General features: G+C 44.4%; 1 non-coding gene across 1 annotated transcript; it reads right to left on the reverse strand.

Annotated features, from left to right (window-relative positions):
• Positions 1–238: 238 nt before the first annotated feature.
• On the reverse strand, positions 239–311 carry Trnav-aac (transfer RNA valine (anticodon AAC)). Its single transcript has one exon. It is a non-coding gene; the product is annotated as a tRNA-Val (tRNA).
• Positions 312–19,454: the final 19,143 nt, after the last annotated feature.

Here is a 19,454-nt window from a genome sequence, read left to right on the forward strand (position 1 = left end):
CAAAAGTGTTGTTCGTGTGTTTCTACTCTCGTCGTTCGTGGTATAGTACCTGTGCATGCCGCCGGCTGTTCCGCGCATTTCCAGACCTCCAGGTAAGCACAAAAACCAAGTAGCCGGTTCTGAAAGAGTTTCATGTATCATTTGAGCCATCTGAACCCCGGTGGTGGGACGTTTGAAATTGATTTAAATGGTCACGGTAGAGATTGTAGTAAGTGTGTTGTTGAGTGCGACGAGAAAGCGTTTCCGCCCGGAATCGAACCTGGGACCTCCTGCTTGTTAGGCAGACGTGATAACCGCTACACCACGGAAACTGCAGCGCTCGGTGCTCCACATCTGACACAACTTGTAGGACGATCGCAACTTTGGCGTAAAAATCACTTTCCAGAAACGCACAATGCAAGTATTTCACATTTGAATGCAACAATGGACAGCGCCCTTCCCTGTCTGAATGCCATCACGAATACAAGCCCAAAAAGTCGTCGAAATGCTCGCGGCCGAGTCCTCTGTAGCATCAACTACTCTCTCTTTCCGTACGAGGTACCGCCAATTCGCGCAGTCGCTATTGCAAATGATGTCACCACAAGCAATCACTTCGCAGCGACTAGGACCTTGGCTCAGCGGGAGAGCTTCTGTAAAGTTTGAAAGGTAGGAGGCAAGATACTGGCAGAAGTAAAGCTGTGAGTACCAGGCGTGAGGCGTGCTTCGGTAGCTCAGATGGCAGAGCACTTGCCCTCGAAAGGCAAAGGTCCCGATTCGAATATCGGTCGGGCACACAGCTTTAATCTGCCAGGAAGTACCATATCAGCGCACACTCCGCTGCAGAGTGATAATCTCATTCTGGAAACATCCCCCAGGCTGTGGTTATGCCATCTCTCCGCAGTATCCTCTCTTTCAGGTGTGCTTGTTCTGCATGGTTCGCAGGAGAGCTTCTGTAAAGTTATAATGTAGGAGACGATATACTGGCAGAAGTAAAGCTGTGGGGGCCGGGCGTGAGGTGTGCTTCGATAGCTCAGATGGCAGAGCACTTGCCCTCGAAAGGAAAAGTTCCGATTTCGAGTCTCGGTCGGGCACACAGTTTTAGTCTACTAGGAAGTTCCATATCAGCGCACACTCCGCTGCAGAGTAGAAATCTCATTCTGGAGACATCCCCCAGCCTGTGGCTATGCCAAGTCATTCTGGAGACATCCCTCAGCCTGTGGCTATGCCAAGTCTCCGCAGTATCCTTTCTTTCAGGAGTGCTAGTTCTGCATGGTTCGCAGGAGAGCTGCTGTAAAGTTCAGAACGTAGGAGACGACATATTGGCGGAAGTAAAGCTGTGAGGGCCGGGCGTGAGGCGTGCTTCGGTAGCTCAGATGGCAAAGCACTTGCTCTCGAAAGGCAAAAGTCCCGATTTCGAGTCTCGGTCGGGCACACAGATTTAATCTGCCAGGAAATTCCATATCAGCGCACACTCCGCTGCGGAGTGAAAATTCTGGAAACATCCCCCAGGCTGTGGCTATGCCATGTCTCCGCCGTATCCTTTCTATCAGAAGTGCTAGTTCTGCATGGTTCGCAGGAGAGCTTCTGTAAAGTTTGGTAGGTAGGAGACGAGATACTGGCAGCAGTAAAGCTGTGAGGGCCGGGCGTGAGGCGTGCTTCGGTAGCTCAGGTGGCAGAGCACTTGCCCTCGAAAGGCAAAGGTCCCGATTTCGTGTCTCGGTCGGGCACACAGTTTTAATCTGCCAGGAAGTTCCATATCAGTGCAGACTCCGCTGCAGAGTGAAAATCTCATTCTGGAAACATCCTCCAGGCTGTGGCTATGCCATGTCTCCACAGTATCCTTTCTTTCAGGAGTGCTAGTTCTGCATGGTTCGCAGGAGAGCTTCTGTAAAGTTATAAGGTAGGAGACGATATACTGGCAGAAGTAAAGCTGTGGGGGCCGGGCGTGAGGCGTGCTTCGGTAGCTCAGATGGCAGAGCACTTGCCCTCGAAAGGCAAAGGCCCCGATTTCAGTATCAGTCGGGAACACAGTTTTAATGTGCTAGGAAGTCCCATATCAGCGCGCACTCCACTGCAGAGTGAAAAACTCATTCTAGAAACATCTCCCAGGCTGTAGCTATGCCATGTCTCCGCAGTATCCTTTCTTTCAAGAGTGCTAGTTCTGTATGGTTCGCAGGAGAGCTTCTGTAAAGTTGGGAACGTAGGAGACGAGATACTGGCAGAAGTAAAGCTGTGAGGGCCGGGCGTGAGGCGTGCTTCGGTAGCTCAGATGGCAGAGCACGTGACCTAGAAAGGCAAAGAACCGATTTCGAGTCTCGGTCGGGCAGACACTTTTAATCTGCCAGGAAGTTACATATCAGCGCACACTCCGCTGCAGAGTGAAAATTCATTCTGGAAACATCCCCAATGCTGTGGCTATGCCATGTCTCCGCAATATCGTTTCTTTTTAGGAGTGCTATTTCTGGATGTTTCGCAGGGGAGCTGCTGTAAAATTTGGAAGGTAGGAGACGAGATACTGGCAGAAGTAAAGTTGTGAGGGCCGGGCGTAGGCGTGCTTCGTTAGCTCAGATGGCAGAGTACTTGCCCTCAAAAGGCAACGGTCCCGATTTCGTGTCTCGGTCGGGCACACAGTTTTAATCTGACAGGAAGTTCCATATCAGCGCACACTCCGCTGCAGAGTGAAAATCGCGTTCTGGAAACATCCCCCAGGCTGTGGCTAAGCCATGTCTCCGCAGTATCCTTTGTATCAGGAGCGCTAGTTCTGCATGATTCGCAGGAGAGCTTCTGTAAAGTTAGGAACGTAGGAGACGAGATACTGGCAGTAGTAAAGCTGTGAGGGCCGGGCGTGAGGCGTGCTTCGGTAGCTCAGATGGGAGTCTGGCTTTAGCTGCCGCAGCGGTCGCACGTTCCTCAAGTTTGCTCCGTGAACGTTCAGTGCTTACACCAGTGTTTTCGTGTTTTGTGTTCGTTTATTGACGTTTTGCACGTGAATTAAGCGTTGTCAATTGAGCATTTGGTCTTCTTTCGTGTCATCTTTCTACGTAGTGCCGTTGGGGTTTCGTCGTTGTCCGAGATTTCTTCGCTGCAGAACACCATGGCAAACTCCGTGACAAAAAACACCGTGATTTTCACCTTCGACAAGTACACCCGTCAAGTACAGCTCTCTGCACTTGAAATACACGACTGGATTACCGAGGTAATTGGCCTTCATTCTGAATCTGTTCGTACCATGCAGCTAGACTCTGAGTAATGCTGCATTTTTGTAATGTTTAACGATTCCGTGAGTGTAGACCGCTTTCTGGCAAAATTTGGTTATGAAACGGAACTTATACAATGTGATGGTACTAAAAGTACTGTCAAACTCCTGAATTCCGAGTCTGTAATTAGGAATGTTAGGGTTTTGAATATTCCCATAGAAGTAGACAACTCGAAAATTAAAGATGTCCTTTCAAATTATGGGGTTGTCAGGCAAATAGTCAACGATAGGTGGGCTTCGCATTTCAAGCTGCAGTGCTTTAACGGCATTCGCTCCGTGGAGATGGAAGTGAAGGCAAACGTTCCCTCCCACATCTTTTTTGACGGGCACAAGGCGCATGTTATGTACTCAGGGCAAACCCCTTCATGTCATGTATGTAACGAGTCTGGTCCCCTCCGTCAGGACTGCCCTCGCCGTGTTTTTGTGCTAACAAATAACCTTACGCAACGCCGGATATTAACACTCAACGATTTGTTGCCAGCCAGTAATACAACAGAGCCGGCGGCTGTCGTGGATCCTGTTACTACCTCTGAAAATGTTGCACTTAATGTTAATGACTTTCCGTCTTTAAAACCTGCATTAACTGCTGAAATTCCGTCCCGAGACAGCGAGATTCCCACTAAAAAGCGTCCTCTAGAGTACACTGAAAGAAATGTTGATGAGGACTCTTCCTGTGAAACACCCGTTGCCAGGAGGCCGAAGCCCAGTCCTGAAGATCTGTTGGAAGTGGAAAAAGGAGATGGAATGCAGGTCGATGTGGCTCCCACTTCCGCACAAGGACTTACACCGCCACGAACAGATAGTGACGCAGCGGGTAGTGAATTTTCACGGAAATGTGACCCTGAGCGTGAGGTCACGGCTGAAATAACCGCATCTAGTGCACAACCCATACAGTGCGAACAGTACGAGGAAGTACGAAGTAAACAACCTGCTCACTCCGAAGCGCAACGCCGCGCCGAAGGAGGAAATAAACAAGCATCACCGCCTCGCCAGCAAGACAACACGACAGACACCACGCCGGAACCAAACATTGACGACTCGCAAGACACGGCCGTTGCCCCATTTAGCCACCGCCGGCGGCTGCGACCGACACCGGGTCTTGCTGTCACGCGTCATCAAGCGAAAGCCACACCAGAGAAGAAAGATATCAAGAAAAAGAATATTAAATATGAAGTCATCAGGGCCAACACTGGAGAGGAGAAAGAGAATGGCCACAGTGACTTATAGCAGGATTTCAGGACTTTTCTTCTCAAGCTCTTTGTTTAAAAGCAGTGCAAATTTTTCTAGGAAGTTAGTACATGTAAAGGGCACACAGCTTGTAGAGATTGTGCCTTTTAGGGAAGCACGTTGCTGCTATAATCATACCGATCCTCATCCCAAATAGCTTCTTCTGGTATGTCTGTGATGCAAGCTTATAGCATTACTACTATTAACATTAATAAAATATAGTCACCCTTGAAATTGGCAGCACTAAAAGAATTCTTGTACCAGTCCGGGACAGATATCGCGTTGCTACAAGAAGTTGCGATAGCGGAATTTCGGATCCCAGGCTTTTCTGAAATTGTTAATGTTTCTACGGAAGCCAATATCGGTACAGCCATTCTTATAAAGGAAGGCATTCCGGTGACTGAAGTCGAACGACTAGAATCAGGAAGAGCCATAGGCATACAAATTTTCGATATGACAGTGCTTAACCTTTACGCCCCATCAGGATATTCCCACAAATTGGATCGTGCGAAGTTTTTTCAAGATGAACTGATTTATTTATTGAGGAAAAATCCGTGTTCTCTTATACTAGGTGCAGATTTTAACTGTGTTTTAAACCAGAAAGATCAACAACCCAACTTCAACTACTCACCACAGTTAAAAAAGTTAGTAAGTGATCTACACCTTAAAGATGTGTGGGAACTTCAGCACCCGACGTCAGTCGGTTTCACGTATATAACCAGCCACTCCCGCAGCAGATTAGATAGAATTTACGTGTCACCAAATTTGCAAAATTATTTATTAAACGTTGAAACTATTCCTGTGTATTTTAGCGATCACAGTACACTTTTAACTTGCTTTAATTTAAGTGTACAGCCAACCCGTCGATTCAGAGGCCAATGGAATTTAAATATCTCTGTTTTAACTGACGAAGAACTGGAACAGGAAATAAGAGGAGCGTGGACTATGTGCCTCCGCACAGTAGACAAGCACCCAACAGTCATTGACTGGTGGACAAGGAGGGCTAAACCAAGGCTGCGGAAAGTTGTCATGCAGTATAGTGCAGCGAGGCACAGGGAGTTGAGGAATACAATGGAGTTTCATTATAAAGTTTTAAGAGACTTATATCAACAGGCCCATGATGACGTAATTCGTCTGAATGATATCAAAAAAATAAAAGCCAAGTTATTAAGCATTAAACGGCAACAGATGGAGGGACTCAAAATTAAATCGAAAGCCACATCAGTCGTAGCAGATGAAACAGCTTCTCTGTATCACTTGGTGCGGCATGCTAAAAACAGACGTCTAACGTTAATTGATGAAGTCCAGACGCATACTGGTACGAGGCTCACATGCCAGAAACAAATACTGGACGAAGTCCACAGGTACTATGCAACCTTATATGCCCCTACCACAGTGGAAGATGCAGCTCTCGAGGACTTTCTCACTATTTTAGGTCCACAATTGTCGGGAACAAACAACGCTGACATCCTGTCACCTATTGCTAAAGATGAAGTGCATGAGGCAGTGCGTAACTCACCTCTCAAAAAATCTCCTGGACTTGATGGCCTCCCTGTGGAGTTTTATGCCCGCTACTGGTCTATAATTGGGGACAAGATCACTTCCATGGCAAATGAGGTCCTGAACGGAAAATCGGTCCCTGCAGAGTTTAAGGAAAGTAAAATAGTACTGATTCCTAAGAGTAAAGGCAAAACCAACTTAAACAATTTTCGGCCTCTTTCGATACTAAATTCTGATTACAAAATAATTTCGCGTATTATCAACAAAAGACTCTTTGCCTTTTCCAACAAAATATTGAGTCATCATCAGTCTTGTTCTCCGACCAGAACGATATTCGGAAGTCTATCTGCATACAGAGACGTCATTGCAATTACCTCAGTGACAAGTATAAAATGTGCGTTAATCTTTATAGATTTCAACAAAGCTTTTGACCGCGTTAGTCATAGATACCTCTTTGCGACGCTGTCAAGAATGGCTTTCCACCCCCAGATTGTGAACATGCTAAGGAATATTGCAACAGGTATAAATAAGAAAATAGCAATCAGTGGCCAAACATCTAAACCCATACAGATAAGGTGAGGGGTCCCACAGGGCAGTCCCTAATCTATGTTTTTATTATCCGTATCTTTAGAGCTCTTCCTCCGCACTGTCCACGCAAGATTAACAGGCGTAACATTGAGTGGTGAGAAAACTGTCATACGAGCTTATGCTGATGACGTGGGCGTTGTAATGAGGAATAAGGAGGAGACAGTTACACTGGAAAGAGAAATCCAAAGGTATTGTCTAGCGTCGGGAGCGACAGCAAATGAAAACAAAAGTCAAATATTAAATCTACGGGGCCTAGATCACCTTCGACTGGCATGGGCAAAACAAGACAACAAACATAAAACTTTGGGAATAACCTTAATGGCATGTCAGATGCGGATGGCTGCTTTTAACTGGACGGAAACTAGGAGGAAAGTTCATGGTGCTGTAATGGAGAACATCCATCGAACTATGGACCTGGTGCAAAAAGTCAGATTCATCAACTCCTGCGTTTTGTCTAAAGCGTATTTCACTGCGCAGGTATTTCCAATCCCTAAACTAGTAGCGAAAGGGATCATGTCCACTGTTACCAATTATTTATGGCGAGGAGACATATTCAGGGTTGGTGCGACTACCGTTATACTGGATGTCAGAAACGGAGGCCTCGGTTTGGTGGATATTCGCAATAAAGCGTCTGCTCTGTTCCTCAAACGGACTTTCCATATGCTCAGAGAACTTCCACAATGTATAACCGCAAAGCTCTTTGAGGCTGTGACACTCCATAGCCTGCAAGCACCGATTGATGTGCGAAGGATTAATGCCCGTCTGCAGTATGTGAGGAAATTTTTCCTCGAAGCAAGTTATCTTAGTGACGAAATCAGAAGCAACACACGTATCACAGCGCGCGACGTCATACTTGAAAGGAAGTTAAATGATGGTAGAAACAAAATTGAAACGAAATTCCCAAATTGTGACTGGAAAGCTGTATGGCGGAACATCAACTATGCCGGGCTATCTACAGACGCTATTTCCGCATGGTACAAAACAGTTAATAATGTCATGAGCACCAACGAGAGACTATATGGGATCGGTTTAAACCAGACACATCTTTGTGGAAAATGCAATCTGGTGGATACACGCAGCCACAGATTCACCTGTGGTGGCAATGTGCATAACTGGAATTGGATCAGGCAACAAATCGCCTTTCTCACCAGATCCTCTACGGAATATATAACGCCATCGCTCCTCCTGAGACCGGACATGACATACTTTCCGAAATTAAAAACCAACGCCATTAGCTGGTTACTGGGATAATATGTTAGTTATGTCATCCACACACTTGGGTCGGAAAACGAGATAGAATTCCGCGTTTACATGAAGTGTGAATATGCAAAAATCAGCACGTATCGCAACCACAAGAAGCACTACGGCAACATGCTGAAGATCAATTTTGAAAGAATGGGTGTTGGTTAAATATGTGAAACCACTACAACACCTTGAACGAGAACGAACAGAAGAAAAATAAAAGTCACTTGGTTTCTTATTATTATTTACTATTACCTTGCTTCCGGAACATTTTTTTTTTTCAAAACATTTTGTTCAAAATTACTCGTGTTCGACTTCCAAAGTATTTGTGTGATTCGAGAAGAATTGTTAAGTTATTTTTTTATCAGTGTTCAGTTTCTACTCAGAGAAGAGGTTTCTTTGTCTTTCTTACATCGGAGAATGGGAATATTGTGTTAAGATTTCTGCACACGTAGTGCTATGACCCAACAGGGAACATGAAAAAGTGGTGGGAGGGGTTTGGGCCTCGACGCACTGGCATTGCCGTGAACAGACCCCACTGCTAGTGCGGCGTGTACCACGCCCTGACCATCCTAAAAATACAAAAAAATAAATAAATAAATAAAAAATAAAAAATAAATAAAAAATAAAAAGAAAATAAAAGTGGTTAGTAAAAATTGGATTGCTGGAAAAAAGGATGGATAAAAAAGTGGATAGAGAAAAAAAAAGATGGTAGAGCACTTGCCCGCGAAAGGCAACGGTCCCGAGTTCGAGTCTCGGTCGGGCACACAGTTTTAATCTGCCAGGAAGTTTCATATCAGCGAAAACTCCGCTGCAGAGTGAAAATCTCATTCTGTATCAACTCGGTTCGAAGCTTTTCAAACTGATCTTTGTTTTTAAGTTCTATTTTATTGATCCGCTGATCATATTTTTTCAATGCAACCGTTGCGACCTTGCTTTGAATTGCTTGTTCTTCCGAAATTTGTATTGCGGTTCGAGTGGCTTTTTTTGTAAAACGTTCCACCTTTTTGTCAACGTTTACGATGTCCAATTGGACCTTGTCCACGTCAGTGCGTAATTGCTGCTGACCTTGTGTTAGTACCTGAATTCTTTCTCTAGATTCTTTTGCGTCTTTGTTCGTCTGAGTCATCTATCAATTCTGGCGATCCCTTCTTCCATCTGAATTTTGATCTGTTTGATCTGTGTCTTAATAGGCTGATTATCTTGTTGCAATTCCTGATTATCATGTTACAATTCCTAATACTGTTTTGTCATCTGTGTATTAATATTATTAATATCCTAATTCTGTTTCGTCATACTAGCGTTCATTTTTTGTAACATCTTCATGATCGCGTTCTGTACTGTAACACTACCTTCTGCTGAATTATGTATTCCCGATCTGTTGTTTTCCACTCGGACAATTAAGTCGTTTACTGGGCTATGCTGTGGCGTTTATAAGTTTGATAACTGCAATATCCCGTGCTCTCTGTGTTGAGGACTAGTTGCGTTTGTCATCGAACCATTACGTGGCGCAAACAACTCCGCATTCTACACTCTCTGTTGTGTATGTCATGTGTTTGCAGGTAGAGTTGCGTCTGTTACGGAACCTTTTTGTGGCGCTCGTAACTCCGCAAAATTCTGTGTCTACTGTTGGGGCATATTTAGAATGTGTACGATAGGTTCGACGTATTCTAAATGTTCCCCCTCTTCCTCACTGTCTACTTCCCTTTGAACGTTAGCTAACTGCCGGTTCATTAACTGTATTGACGCGTATTCTGTCCCTGAATATGCGACAAACGAACGCATTTCCTGTGCTCGTTTCGCTTCTAATCTTTGCCAATTCCTACGTGGGCTGTCTATTTCTGGCTCAGAATGTGCCGTACCTGGAATTTCATATTCTGGATATTCGATGTTCTCATCCCTTCGATTCCCATCTGTCTGATCTGTCTCAATTTTATCCCAGTCCAACTGAGCCTGCTGATTCTGCAGCTCCCCGACTGTCCTATTCTCTGATTCACCGTCTGTCCTATTCTCAGGTTCACCTTCTGTCCTATTCTCAATCAGCTCGTTTACTTGCTGTCTATCTGGTTCATTCTCCCCCATCTTGTCTACTTGCTGTCTCTCACGTAACCTTTTGGCTTGTGCTCTCGTTAACATGGAAATTCTTTCGACACACCAAAACTCTATCTACAAAACTGTACGACCACTTACCAGTTGGTTGAACGGACAACAACAACAACGTCGTGACTTCTCGGCTAATGTTCTGCCTGCTCTGCTACAGTCTCCAATCTCTACCTGTGCGCTTGCAAAGGGAGAAAAATGTTATTTCTTAATTCTAACTTATATGATGCTGTGTCACACTGCGTCTCTGCGTCACTCTGCGTCTGTGCCTATCACCTGAAAATTCTATGCCCTAATAGCTACACAAAAATAGTAAAAAATACAAAACTTTCCCACACAATAACACACGCCCTTTTCCCTATAATTATGCTATCTTCACTACCTGTATCTATTCTTATCCCAATCTTTGCAAATAGCTATTTAATACATGAAAGAAAGTTCTTCAAAGTGCTACTGCTGTGACCTGCCATACCTAACTATCCTGACACTTTCCTATCCTGGTAGCTTACCTATTTTACCTATCCTGGCAGGGTCGCCATTTTCTGAGCGAGACGGGTTGATCTGAGATGTACCTTTTACCCTGTGGCGTCCGCCCCTGGTAGCTGAGTGATCAGCGTGACGGAATATCATACTTAATGGCCTGGGTTCGATTCCCGGCAGGGTAGGAGATTTTCTCCGCTGAGGAACTGGATGTTGTGTTGTCCTTATCATCATCATTTCATCCCCATCGACACGCAAGCCGCCGAAGTGGCGTCAACTCGACAGACTTGCACCAGGCGAACGGTCTACCCGACGGGAGGCCCTAGCCACACGGCATTTCCATTACCCTGTGGCTCCTGCATGATGCAATTTCCACCCCCACACTACTACAGAAGTCAGACAGACGCACCTAATGTTCTAAAGCGAAATGCCTGTAAAACTTTCAGCAATCAATATTTTCTGGAGTCGTCCGCTGTAAGGAAATGACACAAAAATTCGGAAAATTTCTTACGTAACTAGTGGGATACTTGGGCACTGGAGTAGTGCTAGTTAGTGTAAGAAAAACATGGAACTAACGAAAGTTATTATTCAGTTTGGAAAAATTCTGAGAAATCACAATGACACCTTTAGTTATGAATTGAACATATTATATCCTGGTTCTTTCTGGAATGTGAAGTTACCTTTCATGGATAGGATTCGCTAATGAAATTTCTACACAAAGTTTAAGATGGTAGTTAACTTGGCAGAATGGCTGAGAGGCACGCCTACTCAACTTGAATAATTATCCTTTAGAATGTTGCTAGGTACGGTCGAGGCTGTCGCATGTGAAATGCAGCGAAGTGCACTGTTGTGGCGGAAATGTGGGGCTCGCAATAGCTGTAGCGCACAATACCATAAGCTACGATGACTGCTGTCTGCACCGCTCGCTGCTGACAAATAAGATAACTCTCGTTCTATCTGTATTGATCTTCGCCAATCAAACTCTCCCTACGCCTTGATGAAGTCAAGGATTCCTATTCGCCCTTAGTCTAACTATTGGCGTGGTACGCTCGTCAGATAAGTGGTCCATCGCGATGCCACTCAAAATTCGCTCGCAGGCGTTTAACTATAACTCTATCCATTCACACCGCACAATAAGTGTGTCGGCCAACACAGTGAACAACGCTTAATAGCAAGGACTCAGTGTAGAGTAGCACTTCGATTTGTTCTCGGCAGAGATGCTCTCCCAGTGAAGTACTGAGGAGAGACTTGTTCCTTGCTCTTTCGAGTACATGTACGAGCGCGCACGCTCTCGTTACGTGTTCTCGCTCCAAGAGCGACAACGGAACGGCGCCTCTCCACGCCAAACGTGAAGGGGTATATCTTTCGGTCTCTTCCATTATTCCTTCAGCTCAAGGCGTCAGAAATATCGCTTGCCAGTCAGCATTGCTCTTCTAAAACGTGAGAATGACGTATCGTTTAAGGCGACCACTCCGGTAGCTTGTAGCTTTGGCGTTTCGCGTTTGCTGTCTCCCTGTGAAAATCTCTGAAACTGCGTGCTATGTGTAAAGATTGCGTAGGCTGGCCGCTCCCACACAATGTAGCAGAATTTGCTTTTAAGACAAACACGGGGTCGTTCCCCCTTTTCACTCGGGCCCACACTGTCCGCTACGGGCAGTCACCGGCCGACATGGGCTGACTCGTCCTCTGAAGGGCCTGGCGTCCTGTTCTGTGGCCTCTCTCCCGCACTAAAAGCTTTTGTGACCGTCGTGTCTGGAATGTATATGTGCATGCCAGCCTCGAGTATTTCACCCACAGTGTGCTCACTTGTCAATTGCATGTCGTTTACATGAATTAATACAACATTGACTTTACCTTATCGAGTTTGGGTTCGAATGAAGCTTCTTCATGTGCGGAATATGATTGTGATGGCGGAACATGTAAGCAATGAAGGTCATGAGACCGCGACGTCTTAGAGTGTATTTATTGATTTGAAGAATACAACACAGTATTTGGGACAATAGTTACTCTTTGGTAAAGCTATTGACTCTTTGACTTTGAACTGTATCGTATTTGTGAATATGTTTTATTGTTCGATTGTTTTATATACTTCGATTCAGAGCAATGTACACAGTACTTATACGATTCTCGAAGAGTCTAATCGATACTTCTACTATCTGTCATAAGTCCATCGCCTTTTAGGTGCTAAGAGTCACACGTCTCTTACAGCTTCTGAAACGCTTGAAGACTTACAACAACGACGGCCTTTAAATGCTGTACGATAAACAGAGAGACGTCGTTATGCTCAGAACGTGTGAGGGTTTTAGAAAAACTGCATTTGATTAGATATGCAAGCGCAGCCGTGGGTAACAGAATGAAGCGTGAGAGCAGCTGACGTTTTTCCACCTACAAACGTTATAAAATTCGTGCTACACCAAGCTCGAAATTATTTATTTTCATTCTTCGCCATTTAATAATTTTGGGAAGTCCACATTTTATTCTAGTACCGTCACCGTCGCTTGTCGTAACAAAGCCTTTGTTAAGTTTTAACGATCTGTGGTCATTTTGGAAAGCGTTGCTGAACGTTGATCACAGGGTTCCGTGTTCGATTCCCAGATGCGTCGGATTATCTTCGCTCGGGTCTGTGTGTGTGTGTTTGTGTGTTGCCCTTATCATCATTTCATCATCATCGATGCGCAAGTCGCCGAATAGGAGTCAAATAAAAGACTTGCACCAAGCGGCCGAAAATCAAGAACAGGGCTTCTGGACCATAAAGCCACACGCACATTTCATATCAGTTGATTGATATGCGAGCGCAGCAGAGGGTACAGCGAGTCTTTTGTAAAAGATAGGCAACAAATAATTTACATTTGCAATGAAAACTGGATTTTTGTGTGCGGTATGTAATTAGAAATGAGGAGACGTGCATTTTTCACAAATATGACAGTTATATAGCGTCAGTTAGTAAATATTTGACAAATTCTATATTTAAATGGCGTAGCTATATGAAATGAAGGACAAAAATCTAAATTAATAACCGGAACGAGACTCGAACAGGCGATCCACTGATTACCCGTCCCTATAGATTTTTCCGATCTATACGCATTTTATGCTTCACCAAAATGCTCATAGAACACGCACCTTTCTTTGAAAGCTTAAATGGGTCAGGAATCGAACCCACAGCGCGCGCTTGTCAGGGGAGATATCTACTACGCAGCCACACAGCGTGCCTAAAAATCGACCTTACTTTTGTGTACTAAAGATATTCGCGTAAGTTCAAAGTCGATTTTGTCGTGAATTTTTGATACTTGCGTCGTATTTGAGTTCTGAATTTCACATACCATAAATATAATAAAGTACAAAAATCCGATTTCGGTATGGCCTGCTTGTGAGTCAGCATTGCAGGAGGCCAGCCTCTTACGGAGCGACAACTCGCACCCTTCAATCGTGCCGTCTACGAAGACGTCAGCCTATATCAGCACACATAACACAATGACAACAATGTCAGAACATCTGAAAGACCTTTACTACTATTTCAGTTTAACCAAAGAGTTTTTAAGAAACTATGACCACGTTTTTTACGTGCTAAAACTTGTCTCCTTTATATAATGTCTGACCCATATGTGGAAAAACGCAACTCGACTGACCTTTTAAGTTTAGTAGTGGTACGAACTTTTACAGAGAGCAACGAAATAGTGTAAGGGGATTTAACATCGGTTGACCGACGCAAGACTGGAACTGTAATCCTTCACATGGACATTACACATATACTTACCATACACGTGTGTGAATCGCGCCTTACAGACGCAGTTCGTGGTGTGTAAATGTTTTTTCTCGCTGTGTCCAACAACAGCTTGTAATCTGAAAAGCCCTGTCCTAGTGTGATAGCAAAAATTATATCGATGTCTCCGTGTTTGTATTCTCGTGTCTTGAACTTTAACACCGACTGAGACGTACCCAAACAGGTGAAAACGTTGTTTAATAAGGCTCCCATCTCTGCTTAAGGCAGCTTATTGACCCATGGCTTTATATTTTTTAAAGCGAATATAGCTGATACGTGAGCACATGTGGAGGTATGAAACAAAGGCCAGGGGGGATGAAAGTAAACGTGTAATGACCGCGAATTATATTCACACTTAATAGACTTAATAGCTGAACACAATATCCCCCCTTCCAGCTTCATATACAAATCCAGTTCAACGAGACATGTTTCTTTACATTGCCAACCATAGAAAACAGATAAAAGAAAAATTACCACATGAGCGTTAACGTACGAAACATTATGTGATGAGTAGAATAGCAATACGCTAAGCAACTTGAAGCCTTGGTTGTTGTTGTTGTTGTGGTCTTCAGTCCTGAGACTGGTTTGATGCAGCTCTCCATGCTACTCTATCCTGTGCAAGCTTCTTCATCTCCCAGTACCTACTGCAACCTACATCCTTCTGAATCTGCTTAGTGTATTTATCTCTTGGTCTCCCCCTACGATTTTTACCCTCCACGCTACCCTCCAATACTAAATTGGTGATACCTTGATGCCTCAGAACATGTCCTACCAACCGATCCCTTCTTCTGGTCAAGTTGTGCCACATACTTCTCTTCTCCCCAATCCTATTCAATACTTCCTCATTAGTTATGTGATCTACCCATCTAATCTTCAGCATTCTTCTGTAGCACCACATTTCGAAAGCTTCTATTCTCTTCTTGTCCAAACTATTTACCGTCCATGTTTCACTTCCATACATGGCTACACTCCATACAAATACTTTCAGAAATGACTTCCTCACACTTAAATCTATACTCGATGTTAACAAATTTCTCTTCTTCAGAAACGCTTTCCTTGCCATTGCCAGTCTACATTTTATATTCTCTCGACTTCGACCATCATCAGTTATTTTGCTCGCCAAATAGCAAAACTCCTTTACTACTTTAAGTGTTTCATTTCCTAAACTAATTCCCTCAACACCACCCGACTTTATTCGACTACATTCCATTATCCTCGTTTTGCTTTTGTTGATGTTCATCTTATATCCTCCCTTCAAGACACTGTCCATTCCGTTCAACTGCTCTTCCAAGTCCTTTGCTGTCTCTGACAGAATTACAATGTCATCGGCGAACCTCAAATTTTTATTTCTTCTCCATGGATTTTAATACCTACTCCGAATTTTTCTTTTGTTTCCTTTACTGCTTGCTCACTACACAATATAGTAGACTTGGTTAACTGAAATAAAATTATGTGTTGTTATAACCAGGAATAGCATTTTAAATTTATCGCAGTTCTACAGTTTGTTAACAAAACACTGATACAAATAATTCTGTCACCAAGCTCCATGTAGTAGATGAACACTTTATGAAAACCTTAAAATTTGATGATTATTATACCAATGCCCAAGAAGTGCTAGAGAAATGCGGAATTCCGTCGGGAAAAAAAAAACAAGCCCGTTTACATACTATGCCTAGTGAAGGTTGATGTCCAAGCTCTAGGCGCATTCCAAGTTCAGAGCGCAGTCAAATCAACGTCGAGCAGCAGGTACACCAGACCAAGGGACAATAGCAGTCCAGCGCAGCGTTTCACTATTGAGTTGTCGAGCAGAACATAGCACGGTGAGGACCGGCTTCCAGGCCCCAGTACCGGTGTTAAATAAGGCTCCATATTTAATGGAGCCGGCAGGTGGGGCCAATCGCTGTATGGGTAGCCAATCGCTGTGATTTGAAGCACGCGCGCGAAGGGTGAAGTCGCGCTGCGGGGCGAGCTGATGGCCGCGCATGGAGATGTGCGACCAAAGATGAGTTTTTTTTTTGGAGTGCGCCGTTCGGTGCAGAGATTTAATGGTGGTAGGTACCAAAGATATAAATATCACGTTCTCTGAAAGTCTAAGTGGACGAACAAATCCTTGCGTATCGCACATTATCCTCGACTGAAAATGTTCCGTCGTAACGTCAATAGCCGGTACGCCGGTCAAGAACGGAAAAACAGAGAGAACTCAAAATGGTTCAAATGGCTCTGAGCACTATGGGACTTAACATCTAAGGTCATCAGTCCCCTAGAACTTAGAACTACTTAAACCTAACTAACCTAAGGAGAGCACACAACACCCAGCCATCACGAGGCAGAGAAAATCCCTGACCCCGCCGGGAATCGAACCCGGGAACCCGGGCGTGGGAAGCGAGAACGCTACCGCACGACCACGAGATGCGGGGTAATACAGAGAGGGCTGTGAGACGACGTCAGCCAATAGTGTACGCTGACCGAACCCTTTCTAGAACGACACCGAGACAGCAGCGGCATCTAGACGAAGACAATATAAGCGCTGCGCCGCCTAACCGCGGCCCAGTTGAAATTGAGGCATTCTTCAAACACTACAACAGCAACTACCGAAATTTATTAGTAGCGTCGCATGTTCGTTCCGAGCGAACGTTTGTTTTAGGATAGCTAGCTGCATGTACACTACTGGCCATTAAAATTGCTACACCAAGAAGAAATGCAGATGATAAACGGGTATTCATTGGACAAATATATTATACTAGAACTGACATGTGATTACATTTTCACGCAATTTGGGTGCATACATCATAAGAAATCAGTACCCAGACCAACCACCTCTGGCCGTAATAACGGCCTTGATACACCTGGGCATTGAGACAAACAGAGCTTGGATGGCGTGTACAGGTACAGCCGCCCATACAGCTTCAACCCGATACCACTATTCATCAAGAGTAGTGACTGGCGTATTGTGACGAGCCAGTTGCTCGGCCACCATTGACCAGACGTTTCCAATTGGTGAGAGATCTGCAGAATGTGCTGACCAGGGCAGCAGTCGGACATTTTCTGTATTCAGAAAGGCCCGTACAGGACCTGCAACATGCGGTCGTACATTATCCTTCTGAAATGTAGGGTTTCGCAGGGATCGAATGAAGGGTAGAGCCACTGGTCGTAACACATTTGAAATGTAACGTCCACTGTTCAAAGTGCCGTCAATGCGAACAAGAGGTGACCGAGACGTGTAACCAATGACACCCCATACCATCACGCCGGGTGATACGCCAGTATGACGATGACGAATACACGCTTCCAATGTGCGTTCACTACGATGTCGCCCAACATGGATGAGACCATCATGATGCTGTAAACAGAACCTGGATTCATCCCAAAAAAAGTGACGTTTTGCCACTCGTGCACCCAGGTTCGTCGTTGAGTACACCATCGCAGGCGCGCCTGTCTGTGATGCAGCGTAAAGGGTAACCGCAGCCATGGTCTCCGAGCTGATAGTCCATGCTGCTGCACACGTCGTCGAACTGTTCTTGCAGATGGTTGTTGTCTTGCAAACGTCCCCATCTGTTGACTCATGGATCCCTTACAGCCATGCGGATAAGATGTCGGTCAACCCGACTGATAATGATACGAGGCCGTGGGGATCCAGCACGGCGTTCCGTATTACCCTCCTGAACCCACCGATTCCTTATTCTGCTAACAGTCATTGGATCTCGACCAACGCGAGTAGCAATGTCGCGATACGATAAACCGCAATCGCGATTGGCTACAATCCGACCTTTATCAAACTCGGAAACATGATGATAGGCATTTCTCCTCCTTACACGAGGCATTACAACAACGTTTCACCAGGCAACGCCGGTCTACTGCTGCTTATGAGAAATCGTTTGGAAACTTTCCTAATGTCAGCACGTTGTAGGTGTCGCCACCGCCACCAACCTTGTGTGAATGCTCTGAAAAGCTATCACGTGCATATCACAGCATCTTCTTGCTATCGGTTAAATTTCGCGTCTGTAGCACGTCATCTTCGTGGTGTAGCAATTTGAATGGCCAATAGTGTATTTTCGGGGGCTGACATCTGCCCGCCTAACTGGGAGACCACGTACATCTGTCTCTACCTTCCGTGGGAGCTTGTTACGCTTGTTAAGCTTGAAAGTTTTAGAACCGTATTGTTGGAATGATATTCGCATGTGAAAATTTGGCCTTCGTAGTATCCCATGTCTCTTACTGGACGCGTACATTCATCACCAATAAGAACCTAAATAAATGATATTAAATGTTATTCAATAATTTTCAAAATCGGTACACTACCTTTTGACATTCAGGAGAAGATTGTGTCGAAATTTCAGCTTTATAACTAACATAGTTTTAGAGAAAAAAAGAAATTGTTAAAAAAGTCAAAAGCCTATACTTAGGAATCTATATTCAGTTAGAAAATTTAATAGTTTATCCTTTGGTATTATCTAAAAACATAAACAGAACTCGCAGGTTGCAGAAATTATTAACTGAGATTTTCATATAAAAACTTTATTATTTTTCAATTTCGTAATAAAAAATCAGACAGAGTTATTATTGGTGTCTACGATTGTTGTGGGAGTATATGTGAGTGAATGAGAGTGTGTACGTGGGACATTCGTCAAATTTTAATGTTGCATTATGCAGCATCTTAAGTAACCTGAAACAGTTACGCAGCCCGTCGTGGGAAAATGTTCATAGGGAATTTACCCGCTTTCCTGATGACGTATGTCTAGGTCTGATTGCTATTGTAACAGAGCAGCCAGAAAGTCAGCGTATCATTTGTATCTAAAGGATATTTGCAGATTTATTGCCCTTTCGTTTTCGTTTATTAAACATTAATATTTGTAAATCTGAATGACGTAGATGCGTCTGTATGTAAGGACTGGTGCAGGCCAGTTTTGACGCGAGTATAATCATGAGCGAGCATTCTGATTGGCAGCGAGTATGGTCAGCCAATCAGAATTGAGACGGTTCCCGCTCGTTACCTGATATTTATTCTGGGAGTGAGGCAGCAAGAGAAGAGTCTCTCGCTAGCGTTGAACGTGGATAGTCATGTTACCAGTGCGAGTCTAAATAATGCGTAAAATGAAGGAATATTGAGTTCCGCACATTTGATTCGTGTCGTGACTGATGCTGATGTAGTTACGGACAGTTTTGTTACGCTTGGAAGTTTTAGAACTGTATTGTTGGAATGATATTCGCATGTGAAAATTCGGCCTTCGTAGTATCCGCGTGGCATGTTCCAGTATTCAACCACTGAGCATTTTTGGCGAGCTATTTCTTTTTTGAAATCCACCAGAAAGAGCGAACGTAATA

This window comes from Schistocerca cancellata, unplaced genomic scaffold (genome assembly GCF_023864275.1).
Source record: "Schistocerca cancellata isolate TAMUIC-IGC-003103 unplaced genomic scaffold, iqSchCanc2.1 HiC_scaffold_426, whole genome shotgun sequence".
In the NCBI taxonomy this organism is placed as follows: domain Eukaryota; kingdom Metazoa; phylum Arthropoda; class Insecta; order Orthoptera; family Acrididae; genus Schistocerca; species Schistocerca cancellata.